The sequence below is a fragment of the Varanus komodoensis genome, unplaced genomic scaffold (genome assembly GCF_004798865.1).
Source record: "Varanus komodoensis strain SLA01 unplaced genomic scaffold, ASM479886v1 scaffold77, whole genome shotgun sequence".
Taxonomy (NCBI): Eukaryota; Metazoa; Chordata; class Lepidosauria; order Squamata; family Varanidae; genus Varanus; species Varanus komodoensis.
The window spans coordinates 394680-402867 of record NW_025336442.1 but is presented as its reverse complement, the minus strand read 5'-3'; the positions used below and the strand labels follow the sequence as shown (position 1 = coordinate 402867).

Below are 8188 nucleotides of genomic sequence, written 5' to 3'. Positions count from 1 at the left end.
CACAGTGCGTGCAGAGCCTGGCCACCACCAGCGGCTTCTCTCTGGAGCAATATTGCAGTTGGTCCTTCAGCTCTGCTTGAGAAAATATCCAGCCTGAGGCTACATCTGGGATGGGGGACCTCAGGCCTGCAGAGGTGCCCCACCTGGCCCATAGAGGTTTCATACCAGCCCACAGACTCTCTCCCCCAGTTCCTTCCACCTCCCCAAGTCCCCCTCCAGGCCAGCAAGTTACCAGAGAGACTTAGAGAAGAGGGAGGGAAAGGTGCCCCTCCGGAAGAGGCTAGTGCAGGGCAGGTGGGGGGAAATGCAGCTTGAAATACCCAGGCATCAAACCTCTGGCAAGAATTCTGGACGATGAGCTACTCGTCTGGGAAGACTGCCCAACAAATGGCTGCCAGTGAGTCTGGTCCAGGCCCCAAGGCACCCAGGAGACGCTTTTGTTGGCAGCTCCCCCTAGAGGACCTTCTCCAGTGGAGACTCACCAAGTCCAAGCCTGAGTACCTTTTAGGGTGGTCTTTTCAGGCTCAGGAGTAAGCTGGGAAGGGATGAGGGCATGTTGACCCATTATTTTCCTCTTTTGCTGATTCGGTTTTTCTTTGGGATGGGCCAGGCAAAGTCTGGTTATTAATTGGTTATTAATTGGTTACAAATATAACAACATGTGTAATTAGAGAAGAGAATATGAATATCTGAACAAGGGGGTGGGGGAGGTTCGTATCACACACACTCCTGCCACAGTTTGAGTTGTGCATGTGTGCATTTTAATCAAAAGAAGCACTTACCGACAGGAAGTAGAAAAGAAGCCGCCACCATAAGAAGGATCCCACGGGCAGCAGCCCCATGCACGTGTCCCGCGACCATGAAGGACCAATTTCAGGTGTCTCCTCTATATTTAAGGTTTTTAAATAGGCTGGTTTTTAAGTAGGCTGAAGACAGGTCAGACTCTGGGCTTCTAAAACTGTTACACTCGCTACGATCTCGGCTGGCGGGAACTATTCCATCTCCACTCTGAATTCCAGATCTTCAGAGACCTCCCCAAAGTCTGCAAGGCATTATGCAGCCAAATCTCTCCAAACTGATGTTAAAAATGAGCGCGCGCACTCACATGGCACACAGTTCCTTTTTCTCCATCACCTCCTCAAAAATTTTCCTTGTTGATGAACAAGATGCCAGCATATGGGAGTGAGCGAGTAAGCGAGCGAGTTCGTGTGTGTGTGTGTGCGCGCGCGCGTGCACGTGTGCACGCATATGCGTGCGCATGCATGCTACATGTTACCCTTAGCTATTTCTGTCCTATTTCTTCCATCCATGATCATTACCCGTTAATACAAACGTGCAGGGCTGCTGGAGAGAAATTCTCCCTAATCAAGATTTAACTCTAAATCCACTTCAAAATCCTCTAATTCAGTTGGATTAGGCAGAGAAAGCTTCCTCCCCCTTCCCCAGCCCCCCTATTTCCACCTTAGCAAACTGGCTGGAGACACTGCCCCAGGACCTGCCCCACAATGTGAGTAAGACGGTTCACCCAGCCCAGGTTTTATCAGGGGACAAGAGCTGTGGTGGCAACTTAAAAGCTGACATTTGAGGAGTGCGGATCTGGAGGTGGTGGCCGAGTTCTGGCTGGCTTCAGTGATCCATTATGAGGCCAATTGCAGCAGCACCCTTGATGTGACCCCATACACGTAAGGGGGAACCATTAAAACATGACCCTGCGCAAATGTGTTCTGGAAATTCCCCCCAGGTAGCTTTGCATGCTCTTCAGAGGACTGGCCTCTCTCTGAAGTTGTCTGACCTTTCTTCTGTCCTGCAATCTGTCCAACTTTGGGAGGCAGGTGCTGTGCCACAAGCACCAGCATTTCTATGGCGCTGAACAGATTTTCTTCAAAATGGACATCCATAAGTTTGCCATGTATGAATGACACATGTGTCAGGAACACCTGAAGTGTGTCTCAGTTTGAATCTGATCAGGCAACTTCCTATAGGCACATTTATCATCCTGACACTGAGAGATCATACATAGGTGGTTGTGAAAAGGATAAACAGTAAGAAATTATTTCTCTTTTAAAAAGCTGCAAAAGGCTCAACCAGGATGCAGAACCTCAGGACTGGGGAACAAAGCTGGCTTTTAAGGGTCTATCCAGAGCCCTGCCCCCTTTTCTTAAGCTTCCAAGCATTTGTTGGTTTCCCAGGCTTTACATATTGTCTGCCCTCATACCAAAAGTTTGAGATGGCTCTTCTTCCATGAATTTCACTGCCGGCACTGTGAATTCCAAGCCAAAGTTGACTGGCAATTGATTCTCGTGGCCTTTGGCCCTGTCCTGTGGCCTTCAGCCCCACCATAATGCAGGCCCCAGGACCTGCTCCAGAGTGGAATTCTGCTCTTGGGCTGAGGAGGCTTGGAAAAAAGGTGGGGGGTAAAAAGAAGCCAAGAGCTGCTGGTCACAGGGCCTTGCTCTGTTCTCAACCTGCAGTCTCATACTACCATTTGACCCAAGAGACTCCACCCCCACCTGCTAAAAGACAGACATAAAACCAATGCAGCAGAAATGCAAGTTCACGTTGTTGTGAACTGCCCAGAGAGCTCCAGCTATTGGGCACTGTAAAAATATAATAAATCATCATGACCATGCAAAGCAAAGCACACCTAGGCAGCAAAAGACAATAGGCTCAGAGGAGCCTGAGCTGGGGACCTCTTTCCAGCCGGGAATGGGGCCGAAGGCAGAAGGGCCAACGCACAGCAGTTACCAGCATGCTGGAGCTGAGCACCCCTTTTTCCAGGAGCTCCAGCCAGTCAGGGAACCCTGGAGAGCAGGCCCCTGGGTGTGCTGAATTTGGCCGAGGACCGTGGCAGAATGGGAGTGCTTTTGGACCAGCCAGGCAGCTGTTCCCATTGGGAACATCCTGCAGAGCTGACGCTCAGGAGCATTGTGCTGCATTGCATTAAATTAAGTCCATGGCGTTTCATGGATTGCTGAGCCTCTTTCCTTCTGTCCTGGCTGATGTGGTGCCAGGGGTGCCCCACTAGGGCTAGGGCTGTGGAATGCGGTCTACCCCTCCCCCCCGCCACCCCTTCGGTGAGGACTGCAGCTAAGCTCAGGTGATGCCCACCAAGGTGCGGCAGGTGATGCCCACCAAGAAAGGAGCAGCTGGATGGGGAGCTGCCAGCCCCAGCCCCACACCACGTCCTGCAGCTTCTCACGCCCCGTCCCTCCATGGCAAAACACCAGCCGCCGACCCTCCTGTGTTCAGCACCACTGCGCACAGTGCGGGTCGCTTCTCCCTGGCCAGCTGCTCCTTCTTTGCCCTCTGCCTCTTCCTCTCTCCCTTCCTTGCTGTGGAATTGGCAAGAATTCCCCTTCTCACCCGGCCTCGCAGGAAAGAGCAAAGATTTCTCAAGACAGCTGACCCTGTCAATAGGGGTGAAAACAGCCATTTGACACCAGCTGAGAAAGTGGGAGGGGCAAAAAGGGGGACACTCCGTTAGCAAACCCAGAAGGCATTTATGTTCCCATTTAAAGCCTTTGGATACCCTGGAAGGCAGATCAACTGCACACAGATTTGCCTGCAAATCCTTCTTAGAGATCATTCCATACTGAGCCCACAACTTATCTCATTTCATTGCAGCGGTTTGCCCCCTGCTCTGTCCAAATCCTGCCATGCTGGGGCCTTAGCTAAGATCACCAGCTGTCTCTGAGTCTGCTATTTTCCAAAGGTTTGTCCTGTATTGCCTTTTCTACTGCCTTTTATGGTGTGCAGAAGTTTCACAGGTGGACTTCTTGCTTATCCCCATTTTCCACAATTTGGGATACAACAGTGACAAAAGCTTTGCCTGTTGAATTTGTGCATGTATCACACCAAAATCCGCAATTAAGGGTCAAATGGTCAGTTTCTTGAGAGGGCAATTAGGTTTATTTACAATTAAACACATGGATCCATGGGTGCCCAAGACAGGAACACCCAACGCTAATTCCTTTAGGGTTATATAGAATACACAAAAGGGGAGTGAATACAATACACAGGAAGGTGATTGGATACTTTGATATGGATAGGAAAGTGATTGGATGCACTCACAGCACCATAAAGAAAAGTTACATTTCACTCTAATTAGATGTCTTTGGCAGGCCTTCTAAATTAAAGTTACCTTGAACAGGCTGGCCAAGTTAAGTAAACAGAAAGGTTACATGTGTGAACTTACAGGGTTAGGGAAGCATTTTAGCAAGCGTATAAAACACAGAGATTGCACCTTGACCGTTACCCACGAATAGAGTGGGGTCATTTGGTCTTCACAACCAGACACTGTGGCATCTTTTGATGTGTTTATGGCAAGGCAGTGAGGTGGAATGGTAAAATTTGTTTTTCTGAGTACACATGTGTCGAGATGTTGAAGCAAAAAGCAGGACTAGGAGAGAGAGAATTTATTTATTTGTTTGTTTGGAGCTTTTGTATGCCATCCCATTCGCATAAGCCTCGGGACGGCTTCCAACATCATAAATAAACAGTGTATAAATAATACATATAAAATCCGGATTCTCCCTGGCTGTAGAAATTAAAACCAATAAATAATATTAACAATTATTAAAATATTGTTGAAATAAAAAGATCTTGGCCTGGTGCTGAAAAACAAAGAATGACGGCGCCAGGCGGACCTCTCTGGGGAGCGCATTCCATAAGTGGGGCACCACCGCAGAGAAAGCCCTCCTCCGAGTACTTGCCCTCCTAATATCCTTCACAGAGGGTTCCCGGAGAAGGGCCTCTCCCGCTGATCTCAGGGGGCGGCTGGGCATATATGGACCTTCACATAACCAGCACCCAAGCCATTAAGGGCTTTATAGGTCATAACCAACACCTTGAATTGAGCCCAGACTTTGATGGGGAGCCAGTGAAGCTGGTAGAGGACTGGGGTTATGTGAGAGTAATGCCCAGTCCCCGTCAGCAACCTGGCTGCTCTATTTTGCACCATCTGAAGTATCCGGACTGTCTTCAAGGGCAGCCCCACGCAGAGCGCGTTACAGAAGTCCAGTCGGGAAATAACCAATGCATGTGTCACTGTCACTAGGCAATCCTCCTCCATTGACATTGAAACTGAAACCCTGAGTTAACATACAATAGCAACCCTGACATGGAGCAGTCCAGACTACAAGTCACATGGCCCATGAGAGCATGGTCATTGGGCAGGAATGCTGGGGGTTATAGTTCAAAACATTGGGGAGGGGGCTCCAGGTTGGTGAAGGAAGCAATAGGGCATGCGGTTCTGACTGTGACAGCCGCCAAAACCAAACAGGAGATGGAAGATTATGAAATGACGGGTCCAGCCACATGTGTGCGCTCAAAAGCAAGCCCCACTGAGTTCAATGCAAGAGTTGAACACTTGGAGTTGGAATACTTGGGGGCATACTAGGAGACCGCCCCCCTCCCACCTCGTCCAAACACGCCTAGGGCGTACCTGAACCACTCAGACGTGGGGAAATAGACGTTAACATTCAAAACTTCAAGTATGCACAGAGTTTATCAGTCTTTCCAAACTCGGCATACTCCGGAAGTGCTGGACTACAACTCCTACAAAACTCCCAAGCACTGTTGGGGGGTTAGAGGCCCAAGTTCGGGAAAGTTCAGGACGAAATAGTTACGCACCTTTCTTTGAACGCGTTTTTCTGGCTTGAAAAGAAAGTTGGAGGAAACCCCTGTAATTTTTTTAAATGTGAAATAGTGGAAATGGCCGCTTCGGACACAGAGGGGATTCGAACTGGCGGCTCAGCGGCCGCCGCGGTAACAGTCATAGTTTCACCTGGGACTTTTGCGGTTATCCACTTCTAAAGCTGCTTTATGCAGGAAAATATCCTCAAAGGGAGACTCAGGATGCACATAATCCTCGTGCTGATTTTTAAAAGAGGGCTATTAAAGGCTATTTCTTCTCGTTTAAGGTTCTGCATTCCTATTGGGTGACAGTATGCATAAATTAGAGATGCCGCGCCTCAAGCTTGTTTGGACTGGATTTCTGATTATATTGTTCCCTTTCTTCGCTTGCACTACGTGGAGCAAAAGGGGAAAACAGCGTAAGGGAACTATTTCGGTAGATTAATTATTCCCCCTCCCACACACATGTATAGAGAAACATACACACCAGCTCGCCATGACTTACAAAATTCGTTCAAATCCAGGTATAGATAACGAAACTGCTGGGCGAAATGAGTGTGTTGTATGAAAGGAGAGAAGGTTAGCACTCCCCTTGATAAGGATGGAAGAGGTCCCAGTGGCCTGTACAACACGCATATGGTTAAGGCATTGCTGCTTACGTTGCGGCATCTAACCAGTTTTTGGGGCTGTGCTGAGTAGGTACTCCATCTTGTGAAAGTGCCTCCATTTTTTCTTTTACCCCCATCCATTAGCTGCAGGGATACTTCGATAGAAGACTGGTTTAAAAACTTCCCTACTGGCTAAGCCAGTTTTAGGCAGCCTATAAATACGTGTAGAAATAAGTATTTGTGATGCTACATTTAAAAAAAACCCAACTATCCAAGTGAACTCCAGATGTCCTTCAGACAATTCTTCTCAGGGAAGACAGATGGCTAGGAAGCCTATCAGAGGGTTCTGATGGTGCCCAGGTGTGATGAAAAGTCTCCATCAGCTGAGAACCAGAAACCTAGGAGAGGCACCCAGAGGCAGATCTCCATCCCACCCGCCTGGGCTCTTCTCTCCCCTAAACATTGTAGTGTTAAAAGCAGGGGGGATCCAACAAAAGTGGCAGTTTTGTGCAGTGCTCCTATGGAAGGTGCCTGACCACACGTGCTTCTGTGCAATGCTCTAGTTAGAACCATAGTGGGGGAGTGAGCCAGAAGGGACCTCCTGGGCCATCTAGTCTGACCCCCGGCTCCACTCATGTAATCCCCAACTTGTGGTTGTTCAAACTTTCCTTGAACACCCTCACTGATAGGGCTCCACCCATCAGCCCATTCCATATCCAGAGTTGTATAAACTCTGGCACATTTACAAAGCTACATTTACAAAGGGGCACATATTATTTGTAGCATTTGTACCATGTCTATATCAAAGGTCTCAAGACATAACCTCCTTCTGTAACCTGGTGCCCTGCAGATGCTTTGGATTGCAAGTCCCAGCATGCCTGATCTACTGGGCATGCTAGCTGGGACCAATAAGAATTAAAGTCCAAAACACCTGGATAGCCAGGTTTGAAAAGGACAAGATGCATGATTTGCTTCCAGTATTGTTCTGGGCATAAAGCCACACGCCAAAGAAACAACGCCCAAAACAAACCATCCCACCTTTTTCCCCAAACAACCTTACACTCCTGGGGTTGGATCCAGGATTTCACACCTGCTGGAGGAAGACCCCCCTGCCCAACTGGGAGTCCGTCTGCCAGCCCGTGCTTGCTTCCACTGAGCTATGCAACCCATGAATAGCTTCTTGGCCATTGGAATGATCTACAAGCCTGGCTCTGTGGGTTGTCTGGGGCAAAAACTACAGTGGTACCTTGGCTCATGAACTTAATCCGTTCCACGACTCTGGTCGTGACCCAAGTCAAATTTCCCCGTAAGGTTCAATGCAAATAAGGTGAATCCATTCTGTAACCATTTTTTTATCACAAAAATTTGAAATGTGACAAAGAACAACAAAGTACAACAAAGAAACAAAGAACAACAAAGATTGCAGCCATCTCCCCCCTCCGCCCCGAGCACAACCACGATCGCACCCGTCTTCCCCGCACAAGCGCGACTGCGGTCATCTCCAACCCCATCAAGCACGACTGCAGCCACTCCCCACCACACCCAAGCAATCATGCGGGGAAGATGGGCAAAACTGCAACCATCACCCAATGCGGAGTTCACAACCTGAGGCAAAAAAATTCTAAAATTTCTGTTTGCGACCTGATTTGGTCATGAACTGAGGTGTCCATGAGCCGAGGTACCACTGCACTTCATTTGGGGCTGAAAACGAAGCACTTGTGTGTTAGGGCTTGGACTCACCACCTCACGCTTGCACTCATCCTGCTCCACTGTCTTCTCCTCCACCCAATAGCTGCCCTTTCGTGGTGGTACCCAGGACTTTCCCAAACTGCCACACATGCCCACAAGCCTAAGAAGTGCTAAAGAGCCCTACCTGCAGCCCTCTGCCATACCCTGGGGCTGACTGCCAGACACGTCCACACAGAAAGAGTGCTTCCTGGCACAGT

The 8188-nt window shown here is 48.9% G+C and overlaps 1 non-coding gene across 1 annotated transcript; it reads left to right on the top strand.

Annotated features, from left to right (window-relative positions):
- The first annotated feature begins 6191 nt into the window (after window positions 1-6191).
- On the top strand, window positions 6192-6316 carry LOC123035230. The gene has a single exon (XR_006416907.1). It is a non-coding gene; the product is annotated as a U6atac minor spliceosomal RNA (small nuclear RNA).
- The last annotated feature ends 1872 nt before the right edge of the window (window positions 6317-8188 follow it).